The sequence below is a fragment of the Schistocerca gregaria genome, chromosome 8 (assembly GCF_023897955.1).
Source record: "Schistocerca gregaria isolate iqSchGreg1 chromosome 8, iqSchGreg1.2, whole genome shotgun sequence".
NCBI lineage: Eukaryota > Metazoa > Arthropoda > Insecta > Orthoptera > Acrididae > Schistocerca > Schistocerca gregaria.
In genome coordinates, this window is record NC_064927.1 from 135,982,125 (window position 1) to 136,002,297 (window position 20,173).

At 43.0% G+C, this 20,173-nt stretch overlaps 1 protein-coding gene across 4 annotated transcripts in view; it reads right to left on the reverse strand.

The window, feature by feature from the left end:
* Positions 1-20,173, reverse strand: part of LOC126285330 (microprocessor complex subunit DGCR8) — a 228,841-nt gene that overhangs the window by 140,781 nt on the left and 67,887 nt on the right. The window lies entirely within an intron of this gene.

Consider the following 20,173-nt stretch of genomic DNA (forward strand, 5'->3'; position numbering starts at 1 on the left):
ATCTTCAAGAGTCTGCTAGTTCAGTTTCTTCAGCATCTCTGTGACTTTCTCCCACCGGTCACACAAAACTGTGACCGTCTTCTCTGAGAAAGTTCAATATCCCATTAGTCCTATTTGGCATGGATCCCATACGATTTGACAATATTCCAGAATGGGTCACATGGTCCTTTGTAGACTGATTGCATTTTACGAGTCTTTGCACCACTTTGAAATGTTATCAAGATCTGATTGAATATTTATGCAGCTTCTTTCAGATAGTACATACATCACTATAGATAACAGCATCATTTGCAAAATGTCTTAGATTACTACCAATATTGTCTACAAGGTATCTAATATGCAACACGAACAGCAAGGATCAAGACACACTTCCCTGAGGCAAACCCAAAGTTACTTTTACTTTTGATGATGACACTCCATCCAAGGTAACACGCTACGACATTACTGATTTTTTATATAGTTCACTGAACATATCTATCTTTCTGATTATTTTAGTTTTCCTTTGTACATTGGTTGTTGCCACAACTGCATCATAGTCATTGAAACCAGTTTTGATGCAGACATCCTCAAAGAGTTCAGGTCTACTTGCTGCCATTAGCTCTAAAATATATCCAATTTGAGTGTGTTCCAAGCAGTCTGTTCTAGGTAGTTTTCAGAGAAGGCATTTAGTAATGTTACACAAGATGCCCTGTCACACACTCCACTAACAAAACTGTAATTTTCCCAGGTGACTGTTGATGGCTGACGACTCAAATGATGACTAGAGAACTTACTATACAATCAAAAGGCTGTTTTCTCTAAAGTTTTCATTATATCACGAGGTGAGTCACAATTTTATGATGACCCTGATGCAATATTTTGCCAAATCAAACTCACATGCAGCTTACATTTTTATCTTGGTGGATTTGAGTTTCTTGTCTACTTCAACAAATACACCATCTCCATTTCCCATTAGCCTAGTCTTTCAATAAACACATACATTTTCCCCAAAACTCTCATTACTACCAGTTTCAGATATCAGCCAGATTTCTGTACCTAGTATTACTTAAGATTCACTGCATTTTAGTAGCACTTCAAACTCCAGCACTCAGTTGCAAATGTTTTGGCAGTTAACCACAAGGAATCATTTTTTGGATCTTGCACTCTGGATGGAGAGTCACCTAAGCTAAAAATCCCTTGTGTGCACCCCACACACAGTCAGCTATCTGGGTAGCAGTCACTGATATGTACCACACACATGACCCATATAGGGGATCCTAGTCCTAAATTTTACAGATTACAAGATCAAGTGTGTGTGTGTGTGTGTGTGTGTGTGTGTGTGTGTGTGTGTGTGTGTGTGTGTGTGTGTTTTAGATTTGGTGCTTTATTATAAAGTCAATACACGAATATGGAACCAATTATTTAGAGTTATAAATAACAACCAAATTAAGATGTACATAATGAGAAAATGTATGAATAATATTCCAAAAATTCCGCATCTAGAAGATAACAGGAACTCACCTGTTACAGAAAATTTGTCATTAGTTCTAAGACTGGAGGGCAATGAAAGAACAAGGTAACTGATAAACAGCAAATCACAAAAAGTGTGTGTGACAAACAACGCTTGTTGGGTATAAAAAGTGCATCAGCCCCAAGTCACCCTCAACATATTTTATTTCCAATTATTGTAAATGAGCAGAGCACGTCTTACAACCATTGTTGTGAACAATACACAGAAATGGCTTACGCGAGAAGCTAACCCAACTCATATGGCTAATAGATGATGAAAATGATTTTAAAATATGGATATGTGTATGTTCCATCACCCGTCAAGTTCATTTATCAGTAAAACTGTGAGTGTGTAATCGACATCTGGAAGTTAATGAATGTAAGGACTACAGATGTGCAAGTCACTGCATAAACAAAATCATCAGGGAATCCTTCCAGAAAGTTGAGCAGCATGGTTTTGATCTACTTGCATCCATCTGTTTCTTTATTCACACATATCCTCCATCATCACGGTATCTGAAGTCTTTCCTTTCAAATATTACTTTAATTTGATGCAACCACCTCTTCCTTGGACATCTACCTTCATCCTAACATGTTCCTTCCCAAGTACCAATGGGAAATTTGGTTAGGTGGCATCCATTTTGTGTGACCAAACCTCTACAGTCTCGCTGTATTTGGCCTTTCCTCTATGGTCACTTTCACTTGCAGGTCTCTTGTTATGTACTCGTTTCTGATCTTGTCTCTCCTTGTCATTTGTAGGGCAGACCATAGGGATTTCAATCCTCAAGCCTGCAATCTGACTTTGGGTTACAACTATAGCGCATAATGAGTGGAAAGAAAGTTTTGAACAATATTAGAGGAACATCCTTATAACACCCAAGTCTTCATACTACAGTGAAGAACTTTGATCGTTGGTTACTCTTGCCAGACTTCGAGATTGGCACACCATCACTTGCCTCAATACTACTAAGATTAGTGAAATTTTTCACATTCTTAATGATCTTCCACTCCAAAAATACATTAGATGGAGCAGGTACTGTACTAATTTGAATCACTTCTGTTTTGTTTTCCCTCATTGTTAACACTAACTCTGAACTTTGTGTTCCACAGTTCCATTTGCCTCTGTACCTCGATGGTACTTTCACTTTAAATGGTGACATCCACAAATATGAGAACATTTAGGTCTTCTTTTTTCACTCATGTGATGTCTTTCATTTCGATACCCATGAGTGTGAGTCAGAGGAATCAGGAAAGGGAACTACCCTGTTGCATAGCCCTCTGTTCCAAACTACTTTGACTGTCCATCTTGTATTCTCGGTTGATGTATGGTATATGAATTTTGGTAATCAGAGTTGCGGAGATTCCATTTTTCCATCCAGTTCCATATTTTATATCTCAGCATCCTATCATATTACATTATTATCAGGTATTTTACAACTTCTATATCTTTTAATTATTTGTCTGACTGCAAAAGTAGTCCCAAATCCATGCTGTTCTTCAAATTGAGATTCTATGACAGCTCTCAAACCCTTTTCCAGAATCATTTCCTAGATCTTTAGACAATGTGGTATAGTTGGTACACTATTCCTTTAAGAAACAGTATTGTAATTCCCTTTTACCAGTCACTGGGTACCTCATTTCCTCCCTATACAGTTCCCATGATTCAGTGGAACCAATGTGTTTAGTTGATTCTTCGCTGCTTTTATCATAACTATAGCCTTCTTACCTCTGGAAGATTTCTCTCCTTCCATTTGTTTCAGAGCATTTTCTGTTCTGTCTAAGTAATTGGTCGTCGTACTTTCTCAAGGTCTGTGACTGTGGGACCATGGTCTTCCTTCTCTTCTGCATTCAATATGTTTTCAAAATAAATAATCTCTTCTCTTAACCATTCTATGTCTCTGACAATGGTAACTCCTCCTGTTTCAACTGCCTCCATCATTTACCTTCCATTTCATACTTTTCAACATGCCTTAAAGTATTTTTTTATTTCACCTATTGTTATTTCAATTTCCTGACAAAGTATACCAAAGTCCTCTTACATCTTTCATAACCCTCTCAAAGTTTCATATCTCTGTATTTTTTAATCCAACCTGATAAACATTTTTTACTTTTTTATATCTTTGTTTTTCCTCACCATTGATCAGTCTCTAATATTTTTTATTCTTTTGTTTCACTAAGTCATTCCTTTTTCCTATAATTTGCCTTTCGTTAGGCCGTATAAGCACCACTGACTACTGATATTTTGAATAGATTCCACTCTTCTTCAAAAGTTCCTGGCTCATTCTGTAGCTCCTTTCTCCTGCCAATGTCTCATATCCTTGTCAATATAAAATTGTAAAAAAAAAAAAAAAAAAAAAAAAAAAAATCTATTTAAAAAAACATACAATTCCAAAAGAGAACTTCAATATTATTCAAAAGATTTAGGCTGATTTCTGACAATAGACTGAAGAACAATACGCAGACACTTGTCCTGAATTTAATGAGAATGAAACTGATTAAGAGTAATGTGAAAAACTACAGTGTAAAAGTCAGAAAACAATAATTAGTAAATATTTCGGTACGAAGATAAGAATAATTCCTCAAATTTTTTAAAAGACATTAGGGTATATTCAGATATATACATTAATGTTCACATGATTAATATATTATGTTATCTTCGTACCAAAAACGTTAACCCAAAGTCACTATGGTCGCTAAATGAACATTATCAATATGGTGTCAGACCAATGTAGGTTCCTATATAGCCGGGATTTACCATTAAATGGGCATATAATACTTGTGAATTGTATCTAGTGGCATTTTGTACCATACATGACATAGTACATCACACAGTGCCAACATAGTTAACAGAAAAAATGAAGCACTGAAAACTCCTGTTCAAAAGCCAATCACAGTTGTTTACTAACATGAATGTTTTAGGACTGTATAGTCGAGAAGACATTCCAAATATATTCTTGTTCAAAAACAGCCATTTGAACAAAGACATCAGTAGAAACTGACCTACTGCACATAGTCATGTTAGAAAATATTTTTGTGAAACTTCTGCACTGAAGACTACAAGGTGCTTTCCAAAATATCTGAGAATTTGATTGTACTGGTCAGACCAGCAGCAGTAATGAATTGTGCCAGAAGATGTCACGAGGTATACGTTTCAGCTACTGCAGAACAAAGTTGTGTCATCTTTGGTACAGGCAGTTAAGATTGTAGAGGTGGATTTCAGGGTGTACTTCAGTGCTTCTGTGAATTGTGAAATGGATAGCACGACAGATGCAATGGTTTTGCATCAAACTGTTCCAAGTTAAAGAAACTGCACCTGAAACACACCACATGCTGACAAAGGCATCTGGTAAGAGAACACTTAGTCAAGCAAGAACATATCAGTGGGTCAAACGCTCCAAGGAAGGGTGAGAATTTGTGGAAGACAACAAACATTTGGGGTGATTGTCAACATGCACAACACTGGAAATGATCATGAAAGTGCATGACATGATTCACAACAACTGAAGGCACACAATCTGTGGTGTTTATAATAGTATTAGGCTGTTGTAGTACACTACCTATCAATGAATTCTAGCCGATGAACTGAACATGAGAAGAATTGCAGCAGTCTGTCCCTCTCAGCATCAAACAACAAACCTCAGGATTCAGACGTGCACCGAGTTGCAACAAAAAGTTCAAGAGTGTCCAAAATTCTTATTCAGAGCCACAAGAGGTGACGAATCTTCAATCTATGGTTATGATCTTGAAATAAAGCAGCAATCATCACAATGAAAAATATCATCTTCTCCAAGGCCTACAAATGCTCAACAAGTTGCAACAATGTGACGTCAATGCTGATAATTTTTCTGATGTTCGTGGAATAGTGCATAAGTTTATTCCACTTGGTCAGACTGTCCACAGGCAGTTTTACTGCGAGTTTTTGATGTAACAGAAGGAAAATGTTCGGTGCAAATGGCCAGAGTAGTCGAAAAAGAAAGACTGGCTGGTACACCATGACAGCACACCAGCAAACAACATGGCAACAGCTCCCACACTCTCTACTCTTAAGACATAACCCCATGCTACTTCTGCCTGTTTCCAAAGATGAGAACCGCATTGAAAGAGTGATGTTTTGACTCTGCTGACAGCATTCAAGTGGAATTGCAATGGGTCCTGAGCACTTTTCACCCTGAGGACTTCCAGTAGCACTTACATAAATGGAAACAGAGCTGGGATCATTGTGTATGTGCCACAGGTTACTACATTGAAGGAAACAGATTACATTAGACCAGAAGTATCGTTCTCTGATTTTTACAATGAAATTTTTAGACATTTTGGGTAGCACCTCATACATATAGTGAACAAAAATGACCACATAATCCTTGGCTTTAAGTTGACCTCAGAGGACCTTCACAGAACCACCCCAATACTTATCAGAAGAATTTGTATCATAACAATAGTTTTTTCAGCATCTACTGAAAATAAAAACTGACCTTTTATTGAAAACAAGTGAGGAATAAATCACTGAATAACCCTATTCCATTCCAGTCATCAGTGGCCCATATTGCAGGAGCTTGGTTGTCTTACACATGCTTGGTAGTAACAGATAATATTTCCGCAAAAGTCCAGGTTGTGCAATATATGTCAGATTTGGCTGGTAGAAACGAGGCTGTTTGAGTACTGATATGTGTCACTTCAGGCCCATGGTTCTTTGAAACAGTTCTTTTCAATATTTGGCATTCACAGTTACCAAATGTTGATCTTTGAACATTGGTATTCATTACTGATGTCTTGCGTAAGAAGGGTATACACCATCACCATCCTGAAAACTTATTTTCACCAGAAACAACATAATGTCAATCATTTACTCATTTATTCCAAACAATTGGACTCCAACAACTTCTATAACTTGTAAGTCGCTCATATCAAAAGACTGTCATATGAGAGATTTTGGCCACAAGGCATTCTTCTAAAGTAGAAAATGCACACGCATTCACCCAAGAGTAACACGCATGCACATCTGTCTCGCGTGTGTCTCTGGCCTCTGATGGCAGACTGTGAGCAACTGTGCCAGGCTGATGAGGTTAACATTGGGACTGAGATGGGAAGGGAGCATGTAGGGACGTGGTGGGGACAGGGTAGTGCTGCTGGGTGAAGTCATGATATCAGCAGGGAGGGGGTGGGTGGGGCAGTGATAGAAAGAGAGGTAGAAGAGGAGAGAAAGATTAGTTAGGTGCTTTGGTGGAACAGAAATCTATGTAGTGCTGCAGTGGGAGTAGGGAACGGAGTATACAGGTGAAGATCAGCGACTAGCAAAGGTTGATGCCAGAAGAGCTACAGTAATCAAGGATACATGAGAGGCAGTCACAAACCTTCAATTGTAACTTCAGTGGTGCGCAGGAGGGGCGGGGGAATCCTAGTACACACTGAAAGCCCTACACAATAGCACACTGTCAGAGGAGCTAAAACAAATGGCACTGTCCACTGATTAAGTGGTGTACATACTCATAAAACAAACTTTCCAAAGTCTGTTGCACAGGGTAGACACGCGGTCTGAGGTGTCTTGTCACGGTTCGCACGGCTTCCCCCCTTGGAGGTTCAAGTCGTGTGTGTGTGTGTGTGTGTGTGTGTGTGTGTGTGTGTGTGTGTGTGTGTGTGTGTGTGTTCTTAGTGTAAGTTAGATTAAGTAGTGCTGTAGTGTCCCCAGAATTTTATGAAAGTCTGGAGGCACTTGTGTCACAGCCATTTCAACACGCGTTATTTTAAAGCAGGGCGTAAGGATGAGCATGGGATACTGCACCCATTTATTGTTTGTGCAGGCGAAACTGAAAGGGAGATAATTCGACGGCGTTGGCAAGTGTTCAGCACGACCTGCCAAGAATAAACAAATACGGCCCGGAAGCTCCGTGGCCAGCTGCAAAGAGTAATGTAGCTTTGTATTGTTAAAAAACAAATGGAGAGACTCAAAATAGTGACTGTTTATTAGACATTGGACTGCCGTTGAGAGTACATGGACTGGACGTGGATAGTCAGCCACGGTAAAAGCTTATGTATTCATTGTGTTCAAAAATGTGTAATTAACTGATTCTAGATGCCCAGTAATGTGTGGACTTACATCATAAAGTTTAGTTGTTTTTTTTTTTGTACAAAGTGAAAATAAATATGTTGTGGTGCATTTAATGATATTCCAAGAGTAGAGTATTTTTTAAATAAAGACCAAGACAGTGAGAGTGAGAACGAGAGAGTGAAAATTTCCCCTTCCTAGCACAAAAATCTTTGGAGAAGCGTCCGGTGCTAGCAGAAGACATCTGCGCTGCAAGAAAGCACAACCAATATTATTCAACAAGTAAGTCCATGAAAACGCTTAAGCTGTATAGAGATAGCTTAACATTACACCGGGCCACCGCAAGAAGTGGCGACCATAAATAAAGGACCTGAGAAAGAAAGGTAAATATTAAAGAAGTTATAAGAAAAAGAGAAAAAAAAAGAAAAGAAAAAAAAACAAAAACGGGGAGTTGCTATAGCAACCATGAACAGCGATTCCACGATACTTATCCAGAAATATCATGTTGATAAATGGTGAAATGATTAAGGGAATCAAGAATCGCACAACGCTGCAGTTAGACTCCAATCTCCGACGCCGCCGTCTACCAACTACGCCGACGCCGCCGTAACCAACATCGACGTAGCATTACTCCAACGCCGACGCAGCCGTCCACAAAAGCCGAAACCGCCGTACACCAACGCCGAAACCGCCGTACACCAACGCCGAAACCGCCATACACCAACGCCGAAACCGCCGTACACCAACGCCGAAACCGCCGTACACCAACGCCGAAACCGCCGCCGTACACCGGTGCCGACGCCGCCTTCCACCGACGCCGGGTGAGCTACTACTGACCTTTTGATTGCTTGTGAAGTGTGTGTGTGTGTGTGTGTGTGTGTGTGTGTGTGTGTGTGTGTGAGGGGGGGGTTGTGGAAATAAGTGAATGTACTTTTAATGATAAATAGATTAAAGGCAAACAAAACACAATGGAAAAGGAACATCAATCCGTAGAGTCTGTTGGGGCTATGGGAATTGAAAAACTGATTTAGGCGAATTAATGAGGGTTATCAAAATGCAGTTTGAATCACAGAACACAAAATAAGAACTGAAGGCAGAAATAAACTCTAAGTTAGATTTGCAAAACACAAAACTAGAGGCTCAAGTTAATATCCTAAGTAATCAAATGCAAGAATGGAAAAAAGAATAGTCCAATTCCCTGAGTGAACAGACACACACTTTATTTAATGATTTAGAACAAAGAAATGAAGCTAATCTAAAAGGTTTAGTTCAAAAATTAGAATATTATGTAGACTGTAAATGTAGTAATTTGGAAACACAATTTAACGAAAAATACGACTCTTTCAAAAATGTATGTAATGTTACATTTGATGTGGTCAAACGAGAATTAACTACGCTGTCTAGAAACAAGATAAGTTGCTCCCCCTAGTACAGGCGCAAATTTCACGGGTCACATCACGGGTGGAAACCGTAGAATAGAACTTCAAAGAAAAGTTAATGACTGCAGAGCTTATAAATTTGAATGGCTTATAAGAACAAGTAGAAGAATTAATAGTACAAAAGGTTGAAGAGAAACTATATGTTGATATCTCTTTGCCTATAGTAACTTCCGATTTACATAACACCAAGAAAGACTTAGAAACGTTGGGGAAAAAATTCAATCTTATGCAGGAGAAACTAGAGAAAGGCACAGTTTCCCAAAATATTATATTAAATAAGGACATGATAACTGATTTGCAATGGGGATCAAATTCAGGCTTGTCGAGACAGTTTTCTAAATTCAAACCAGATGGGAAGGTAGACACCATCCATTTCTTAAAACGGTTTAACTAAGCCATACCTAAAAGTTGGGAGGATGCTAAGAAAATACAGTTTGCGGTAGGTTATTTGGAGGGTGAAGCTTCGGAATGGGGCACAATAAATATTGAAAATTGGGAAGATTTCCAGAGATAGTTTAAGTTAAAATATTGGTCTTCAAGTGCACAAGAGAAGTTGACTTCAGATTCGTGGGACCTTAAATACTATAGTAATGCCTGGGGAACCATGCGCAAGTATTATGACTGGCATTTGACAAGGGCGAAATATTTAGATCGACCAATGGAAGAAGAGGGATTAGTAGAATTTTAATAAGACGTCTACCTACTTATGCTAGAAAAAATATTCTATGCTGTGAGTGGAAAATGGTGGAGGAACTGTTATCCTTTATAGATGCACTCGATGCAATCTATAAAGGCAGGAACGAGAACTTGCACGCGCAAGAAAATCCGAATTTTAGAAGGAATAATATGAATCATAATAACCAGTCAAAGCCTTATGAATACAATCTTGCCCGAGTCCACCGACCTAGCAGGAATGTAAATAAAGGGGGTTACTCACGAGGACCATTAACGTCCAACCTCTGTCCTGTAACTACGCAGGAATTCGTGCCCAGCAACAACTGTGGAACAGGGGGTAACGCAGTTCCAACGTTTGGAAATCGTCCCGCGGTTGCTACCCATGAGGAAAACCTGGAGAGACCTGGACCCAGGGCCGGCGGCCAGATAGTCAAAATACATTGAGAGGCCTATATAAGAGCGTACAGGTTTCCTCTATGCATAAATTACCTACCAAGGAGTGGCTACTGCTGGAGGAAACGAACAAAATAACTAGGCCACCACAACCTATTATAACAGGAGAGATAGAAAACCACAAAGTATCGATATTCATCGATTCTGGTAGTGAAGTACCACTTATTTCTAAGGAATACTTTAATACATTAAAAACTAAAATTAATTTACCTGTTTTACCAGTAACTGGGATATACATAGTTGGTATAAATGGAACAAAGAGTAAGGATGTTAAATACGAAACCTTGGCACACTGCCGTATAAGTGATATGACGTTTCGACAACCTTTGCTAGTAGTGGAAGACAGAGACGTATTGTTTGGTTTAGACTGGTTAACCGATTTTAATGTTATACTAAATTTCGACGAGAACTGTATCTATGTGGGGGAACCCAAGAATAAACATTGCATTAAGTTTGTGACGGACAGCGCTGTGTATAAACAAACATCTGAACACCAAAGATTACAATTAACCGTGTCTGCTTAGTTGTCTCCAGAGATACTGTTAACTAATACTGCAAGTCCACAAGACGACTTTCACAAGAAGGTAAGTGAATCTTAAGTGTTAAATATTGAACAGCAAATGTATTTAGTGAAAATTTTGTCTAAATACCATTCAGTATTTTCAGAGAATTCGGGTATCGTTAGCGACTATGTTTGCAAATTTAAGATTAAGGACGAGTCACCATCCCTCCCCCCCCCCCCCCCCCCCCCTCCCAAACCATACCCTATATCTGTAAGTCTTCAAGAAGCGGTTAGGGGGAAGATTAATAAAATGATTGATCAAGATATAATAGAAAGGAGTATGAGTGTCTACAATAATCCCTTAGTAGTACTGAAAAAAGCTACAGGTAGAGAGATTGGTGCTAGATGCAAGCACTCTCAACCGTCATGTTGAAACCGAAAGAGATCGCCCGGTTAATATAGATGAATTATTAACTAAATTTAAGGATACCCAGTATTTTAGCTCCATTGATCTGACGGCTGGGTACTGGCAAATCCGGTTACATCCCGATTCAAAAAAGTATACTGCTTTTTTGTTCGACGGAAAATCTTACCACTTTAATGTACTACCTTTTGCACTAAATATATCAGCATTGGTATTTATAAGACCACTTGATAAGGCTATTGGACGAGAGTTATTGAAAGAACTAGTTATTTATGTGGATGACATCTTGATTATTACACCTACTTGGGAAGAACATTGTAGGACATTGAAAAAAAACTTTGGAGTGATTTAAGGAAAAGGGTATCACCTTAAAGTTAAGCAAATCTCACTTTGCGAGGCAGGAATTACAGTTTTTAGGACACATTGTGAGAGTAAAAGGCATTAAACCAGACCCCGAGAGAATCGAGGCTATTAAAAACTGTCCATCTCCTCGAAACATTAAACAACTAAAAGGGTCTCTGGGGATGGCAGGTTATTATCGACGCTATGTGCAAAGCCAATTAAGATTATTATGTAAAGGTATATCATGGAATTGGGACCAAGGGACCTAAGAAGCCTTTGACAAACTAGAACAAGCTTTAGTAAATGCGCCTATCTTACAACATCCAGTAATGAATGAACCTTTTAAGATAGCAACTGATGCCTCAGATTACGGTATTGAAGCAGAATTATTCCAAGGGGAATGGGGGATAGAAACCTATAGCGTTTATTAGTCAAAGCTTAAATAAGCATGAATGAAATTATACTGCTACCAAGAAAGAATTGCTAGCGATAGTGTGGAGTATACAAAAGTTGCAAACTTTGATATGGGGTTCGGAAATCTACATTTACACCGATCATCAGGCTTTGTTATCCCTAATGAGTAATAGATTATTACACAGTAGACTAATGAGGTGGATATTTTTACAAGAATATGATGTTAAAATACAATATATAAAAGGATCAGAAAATATAGTACCCAATGTTTTGTCGCGGCTACCTCGAAAGATGAAAGATCTACAACGTACAGAAGGACCTCGGGTAGTTTTCGAAATCAATTTTATAACAACAGAATATCCAGCAAGGGAAGTACATGAGTTAGCCCAAACGGTAACGGAAAATATTAAACATAACCCTCAATTTATAGAGATCTGTGCCAAGTGTATAAGAGAGTCATTACTGGTAAACACAAGGAAACAGTGGAAGGTAACAAATCACATCTTGTTCTGGAGAAACAAGAAAGAGTCAAGCTATTGGCGGCTGTGTATACCACAAATAGCAGAGAGTAAATTAATACAGTGCATTCATTGTGGATATGGCCACATTGGAGTGAAAAAGCGTATAGCTCACACAAATAAGTTTTATTACTTTAAACGATTAGGATGTAAGGTAACTACTACTATTCCCCCCTGTGGGTTCGGGGTAAGAATAGGCCTGCGGTACTCCTGCCTGTCATAAGAGGCGACCAAAAGGAGTCTCATCTGTTTCGGCCTTTAATGTGATGGTCCCCTAAGGGGTTTGACTACTACCTTTCCAATTTTTCCGTTAGTGTGTACCATTTGGGGAAGGACGCCTTACGTGGTGCATGTTAAATCCATCTGGCCGTAAGATCTGGCTCACCTGATATTTTCATGGAGTTGGACTTACATCGAGCTTCCGGCCACATCCGCTGCAGTGTGTTCCAGATAGCATACATTCCCTCCATTGTGCACTTCCATCCAGCACAGTAGCCAGTCCGTTGTGGTGGGATCGTCATGTACCCTCTTGGTGATAAAGCCCTGACTACACAGGGATCGCACTGCTGATGCCTAAGCTGCTACCTCCCCATGTATGCTGAGGACTAGATGCCTATCCCTATGGGCATCAGGACTCCCAGCAAAGGCCATCCTGCCAGGTGATCTTTGCTGTGGCTGGGTGGCGCCCGTGGGGAGAGCCCCTCGTCGGAGTGGGTGGCATCAGGGCGGATGACCCGCAATGAAGCGTGGTACATCATCTCTCGCTGGTGGGCCTCCAACAGCAATCTCTAAGCGATCGAGGTCTAACCTCAACGGTAAGAAGTACGAACCAAGATCTTTTCCCTCCCTGGCCACTCCATGGGAGGAATGTATGGCTAAATAAGGTAGTGGAGAATATTCACCCCGGTATCTCGTGTGTAGACGGGTTGATGGGGAATCGTTTATGTCGACCAAGCCCCAGTTTTTTGTGGAGCATTTAGAGGACAATTTCGGGGAGGTGGAGGGCTTGTCCAAAATGCGCTCTGGTTCTGTGCTCATCAAAACAGCATCCTCTGCCCAGTCACGGAGGTTGCTCGCTTGTGACAAGTTGGGGGATATTTCAGTTAGTGTTACGCCCCATAATAGTCAACATGGTCCAGGGTATTATATTCCACAGGGATCTTCTTCTGCAGTCCGACGATGAACTACGCGCCAACCTAGAGTGACGAGGTGTTCACTTCGTGCGGCGCGGCCATCGGGGTTAGAGGGATAATCAGTTAGCCACCGGTGCCTTCATCTTGGCCTTCGAGGGTGATGTCTTACCCGGAAAGGTTAAGGTGATGGTTTACCGTTGTGATGTGAAGCCATTTATCCCTCCTCCGATGCAGTGTTTTAAATGCTGGACTTTCAGGCACATGTCATTCCACTGTACTTCCAGCATCACATGTCGAGATTGTGGATGTCCTCCTCATCCCAATACTCCATGTGCCCCGCCTCCGATCTGTGTTAAATGTGGAGAACACCATTCGCCCTGCTCGCCAGACTGTAGGATATTCCAGAAAGAAAGAAAGATAATGGAATATAAGACCCTGGACCACCTGACCTACACCGAGGCTAAACGAAAGTATGAGAGGCTCCATCTTGTGGCAATGATGTCGACCTACGCTGCTGCTGCAACAGCGGTTCTTCCATCATCACATATCAGCTCTAAGATCGTTCAGAATCCACCGGCCCCCTTGGTTGTGGGGGGGCACTTCACTCCCTGTTGCTCCTGCTCCATCTCCTCCTGGAGCAACACACCCCAAATCATCACCCCCAACCATCGGGGACATCAGTTACTCCTTCCCAACCGGAGAAGAGTAAGACTTCTTCGGCTACTCTCGCCAGGAATGGGTCCCTTGGGGACCTCCCTTCGCAAGTTCCGACCAGCGGAAAAGCAGACACCCGCAAGTGGCTGAAACAACCGCCAGTCCCTGGTCGTAGGGCCTCACGGTCGTCGTCCGTCCCTGAGACTGACCCAGTGAAGCCCTCACAGTCCTAATAACTGAAGGCACAGCTAGAGAAGCAGAAGAAGAAGGAGGTCCCCAAGACTAACGACATTGCGGTGGCGCCTGTCCCACCGCTTCCTACAAGCTCTGCGTCTGAGGACAAGGTGGAGATTCTGGCGTCCGCTGAGGACCTCGATCTCGCCAGTCCCTCAGACACCATGGATAGCACTAGCACAGGTGCTCAGTCGGAGGCAGCAGGTGACCCAGTGGCATAATCTGCCTTCCCAGTCCCGTCACGCCTTTCTCAGACATGGACAATATTATCCTCTAGTGGAACTGCGGCGGTTTCTTCAACTATCTAGCTGAGCTCCGCCAACTTATCAGCCTTCACCCTTTCTTCTGCATAGCTCTTCAGGAAACTTTGTTTCCAGCAATGCGAACCCCCGCCCTCCGTGGCTATCGGGGATATTATAAGAACCGGGCAGCTTATGAAAGGATGTCTGGTGGTGTCTGCATCTATGTCCTTAACTCCCTTCACAGCGAGTCTGTCCCTCTACAGACAGGTTTAGAGGTTGTCGCTGTTCGGGTGTGGACGCCACAGGCTGTTACCGTCTGCAGCCTTTACCTGCCACCAGATGGTGATGTCGCGCAGCATGTCCTGGCTGCACTGAAAGCCCAATTGCCGCCACCTTTTTTGTTACTGGGCGATTTCAACGCCCATAACCCTCTGTGGGGTGGGTCAGTGGCGACAGGTCAAGATGCCACCATTGAGCATTTATTGGCACAGCTCGATCTTTTGCTTTTAAATAATGGTTCCTTCACACACTTCAGTCAGGCGCATGGCACATACTCCGCCATTGACCTTTCGATCTGTAGCCCTAGCCTCTTATCGTCTGTTGACTGGAATGTGCATGGCGACCTGTGTGGTAGTGACCACTTTCCGATCTTACTGTCACTGCCACGGCGACACTCTTCTGGGCAGATGGGCTATGAATAAGGCTGACTGGAACTTGTTCTCCTCCACTTCTGCTATTGAGCCTCTCTCTCATGATGACATTGATGCTGTGGTTCAATCGGTCACCACCAGCATCATTACTGACGCCGAATCTGCCATTCCCCGTTCTTCTGGGTCCCCTTGGCAGCGGACTGTGCCCTGGTGGTCGCCCGAGATCACTGAAGCGATTAAAGATCGCCGGCGGGCACTCCAGTGTCACACGCGACATCCCTCCATTGACCACCTTATCGCCTTCAAATGGCTGTGTGGGCGAGCCCGCCTCCTTATCCGCCAAGGCAATCAGGAGTGCTGGGAGCGGTATGTGTCCACCATTGGCCTCCATGTCACTCCATCGCAGGTCTGGGCCAGGATTCCACGTGTCTACGGCTATCGGACCACTGTCAGCGTCCCTGCACTCTCACCAAATGGAGCAGTTTGTACTGACTCCGACGTCATTGCAAACCGCTTGGCAGAGCATTTTGCTATGAGTTCCGCTTCTGCAACTTACCCCATGGCCTTCCGCTCCATTAAAGAGCGGATGAAACGTTGGAGTCTTTCGTTTCGCACCCACCATCCAGAATCGTACAATGTTCCATTCAGTGGGAATTTCGCAGTGCCCTAGCCGCTTGCCCTGATACTGCTCCTGGGCCAGATGGCATCCACTGTCAGATGCTGAAATGCCTTTCAGTGGACTGCCAGCGACTGCTCCTCGGACCTTTACAAGCATATTTGGGTCGAGGGTGAGTTTCCGTCACAATGGCGGGAAAGTATAGTTATCCCCATTCTGAAACCGGGCAAGAGCCCTTTGGAGGTCGACAGCTACCGTCCCATTGGCCTCACCAATGTTCTTTGCAAGTTGCTTGAACGGATGGTTCTTTGCAAGTTGCTTGAACGGATGGTGAGCCGGCGCTGGAATTGGATACTGGAGTCTAGGGGCCTTCTGGCTCCATCTCAGGGTGGTTCCGTAAAGGCTGCTCCGTCGCTGACAATCTGGTGAGCCTGGAGTCTGCCATCCGTACTGCCTTTGCCCGCTGTCAGCACCTGGTCGCTGTCTTTTTCGACATGCGGAAGGCATACGATATGACGTGGCGTCATCACAGCCTTTCTACGCTTCATGGAGGGGTATTTGGGGCCCTCTGCTGATCTTTATCCGCAATTTTCTGTCGTATCATACTTTCCGCATGCAAGTCGCAACCTCCTATAGTTCCTCCTGAGTCCAGGAGAACGGGGTACCACAGGGATCTGTCCTCAGTGTCTGCCTGTTTTTAATTGCGATAAACGGGCTCGCTGCAGCGGTTGGAAATTCTGTCTCCGCTTCCCTGTATGCTGACAACTTCTGCCTTTACTACAGCTCTATTGGCATTGCAGCTGCTGAACGTCAGCTACAGGGCGCTATCCGTAAGGCGCAGTCTTGGGCTTTAGCTCATGGGTTCCAATTTTTCGGCAGCCAAGACCTGCGTTATGCATTTCTGCCGGCGACGCACTGTTCACCTTGAGCCGCGGCTATCTTGACGGCGAGCTTCTTGAAGTGGTGGAGTCACATAGGGATTTCGGGGGTGGTTTTTGATGCTCGGTTGACTTGGCTGCCTCATATTCGGCAGCTTAAACAGATGTGTTGGCGGCATCTCAATGCTCTTCGCTGCTTGAGCCACACCCGCTGGGGGCCGACCGATCTACCCTATTACAGCTCTACCAGGAGTTAATCCAGTCTCGTCTGGATTATGGGAGCCTGGCTTATGGCTCAGCATCCCCATCTGCGTTGCGGGTGCTTGACCCAATCCTCCACAGTGGGATACGCCTTGCCACTGGTGCTTTCCGGACCAGCCCTGTGGACAGAATACCTGTGGAGGCGGGTGTCCCTCCACTGCGGTTACGGCGCCAAAGATTTCTGGCCGCTTCTGCTGCCCGTGTTTTCAGCTTGCTCGGGCATCCTAACTATCGCCTACTGTTCCCACAGTCTTAAGTCCATCTTCCAGAATGTCGGCCCAGGGCTGGACGTACGATCGCGGTCCGCGTCAGAGAGCTTCTCTCCGAGCTTGGGGCTTTACCTCTTCCGCCTCCTTTCCGGGCACCTCTGCGTACACCCCCGTGGTGTGTGGCTCACCCTCGCCTTCAGCTGGAATTGGCACAGGGCCCGAAGGACTCAGTCCCTCCGGAGGCCTTCCGTCGCCGCTTTCTCGCAACGTATCAGGGCTCTGGCATTGTTTACACTGATGGCTCGGTGGTTGCTGATCATGTCGGTTATGCGCTAACTCTAGGGGACCATTCTGAACAACGTTCATTGCCGGCTGGCAGCAGTGTTTACACTGCTGAGCTGGTCGCCATCTTAAGTACCCTAGAGTATGTCCGCTCCTGCTCAGGCGAGTCCTTCGTGATCTGTAGCGATTCCCTGATCGGTTTACAACCTCTCAACCAGTGTTTCCCTTGTTCTCGCCTGGTGATGGCTATCCAGGAGTCCCTGCATATTCTTACCTGTTGCGGCCGCTCTGTGGTCTTTGTTTGGACCCCAGGCCATGTTGGGATACCTGGCAATGAAAATGTTGACCGCCTGGCGAGAGGCCACCAGTACACCATCTCTGGACATTGGCCTCCTGGAGACTGATTTGAGGGCAGTCTCACGCCACAAAGTTATCTCGCTTTGGGACACTGAATGGCGCAGTCTGACCACCCCTAACAAACTCCGTGCTGTCAAGGAGACGACGACTGTGTGGCACTCCACCTTGCGTGTCTCTCGCAAGGAGTCTGTCGTCCTCTGCCGACTGCGCATTGGGCACACACGGATAACCCACAGCCATTATTGCGCCGTGAGGACCCACCTCTCCGTTTTATCTATGGTCCACATTTTATTGGAGTGTCCACTTTTAGCTATGCTCACACAGACGTTCGCACTGCCTGGCACGCTCCCTGCCCTTTTAACAGATGACCCTGCTATGGCTGGCTTAGCTTTGCATTTTATTTGGATAGGGGGTTTTTATCATTTAATCTGAGTGTTTACATTTTAATTTATTGTTTTGTGCTGATTCTGGCCTTTGGCCTACAGTTTTAAACTCAGTTTTTAAAGTGCTCTCGGTGGCTGGCTTTTCTTTTTTTGTTCCTACGGTCAGCCAACCACCGGTCACACTCTGTACGATTTTATTTTGTTTTGTCTGGTCCTTGTCTATGTTCTTTTCTTCTGTGTTGTCTGTCTCCTCTTCTGTTGAATTTTTTTTTATTCTCTGTGGGTATTTTTGGTATTTGGAAAAAGGGACTGATGACCGTCGCAGTCTGGTCCCTTGAATCCCCCAAACCAACCAACTACTACTATTAAAACGTGTGACATCTGTCAGAAAGCTAAGGAGAATAATAACCATGTAAATTATAAGATTTATCCAATTACTCCTAAAGCATTACATGACCTCACAGCTGCCGATTTTTTTGGACCCGTACCCAAAGGGAAGGGAGGCATGGCTTATATATTAGTAGGCCTACTTACAGAATGTTGGTCGAAATATGAGAGACTGTATTCTATTAAGAAGGCTAATGCGCAAACCCTGATCAAGTGTTTGCAAGAATATTTTATAGCTACAAGAAAACCGAAGATAATGGACCTCAGTTTACCAGCCATGAAGTTAAGGAATTTTTAGCCTGGGAAAAAATATGACATTTTAATATACAACTATAATTCATCTTCGAACTCTTGTGAAAGAGTAATGAAAGAGATTGGTAGGTTGTGCTGCACTTATTGCCACGACTCTCATACCTCATGGGCGGAAAGAATTAAAGATTTTGAACTTATTCTAAACGAACTACCACATTTGTCTACAGGAATGACGCCTGTAGAAGCCACTGACAAGCCATTTATAGGAGAACCTCTAATTAAGTGTTGTACGTGGCCGGAGCAAAAAGCTACTGATCACCAAGCAATTCAGGAGAGAGTTGGTAGAAACTTACATAGGAGCGCTGAACAAAGGGTAGATAAATACAATGCAACCGACCCAGAATACCACGTAGATGACTTAGTTAAACAACACCTTTGAAGTTCAACACTGAAAAAAGAAACACACAAATTTTTTCTGAAATACGTAGGACCTTATTGTATTCAATCAATAGTACACCAAAAAACCCTATAGTCAGTAGATCCTGTGACGGGAGGGGGAAAAGGGAATGTATGATAAGGATATAAAACGATATGTACAAAAGCCCTAGGGACGTCGACGTTCTGTGTCAATGCGCGGAGTGACTTCCGCCAGTTCCCGAGTTGGGTTCGGTGTTGCTTTCACATTAGTTTTCCTACACCGAACTCCCTTCAAATCTTCGACTATCCTGTAATCTATTTACAGCCCTTAAGCTATCCTATCATATTAGTATTAAAAGAGACCAATTATGACTAATTTAAGGAGTCACAATAAACAGTAACCTCTAAGCATGAGATAAAACTAACAGGGTAACATTCTAACAGGAGATATAATATGATGGTACTGTTTAGGACGAATGATTAAATATAAAGTGAAGTGACTAACTGAATAACTATTTGATTATAGTGTATATAATTTCTATTTTTATAGAATGTTTTATATTTTTTGTAAAATGTGATGTGATTAGGTGGTTTTATATCTAATTTTGAAAGGGGTGGGTAGCATAGGCACAGACACGGCCTACACACCAAGACCTTCTAAAACCCTCGCAAACAAGTGTGACTGGTTCTTCATCATAGGCCATTCCATAGGAGTTGCTAAGATCTTTTCTTCGGGGACTTCAAAGGCGACGGTGAGAATGTCTGTTCTGCAGGAGACACCGATCATCATACCACCTCCGGCTTCTCAATTAAGTACCGGCGAAGTGGGGAGCGTTTCCTGTCTTTGGGGCTGTCTTCTTTCTTTCTTCGATCTTAGCAACCAATTCTTTTATTTCCTTTCTTACTTCTCTTAAGAGAAC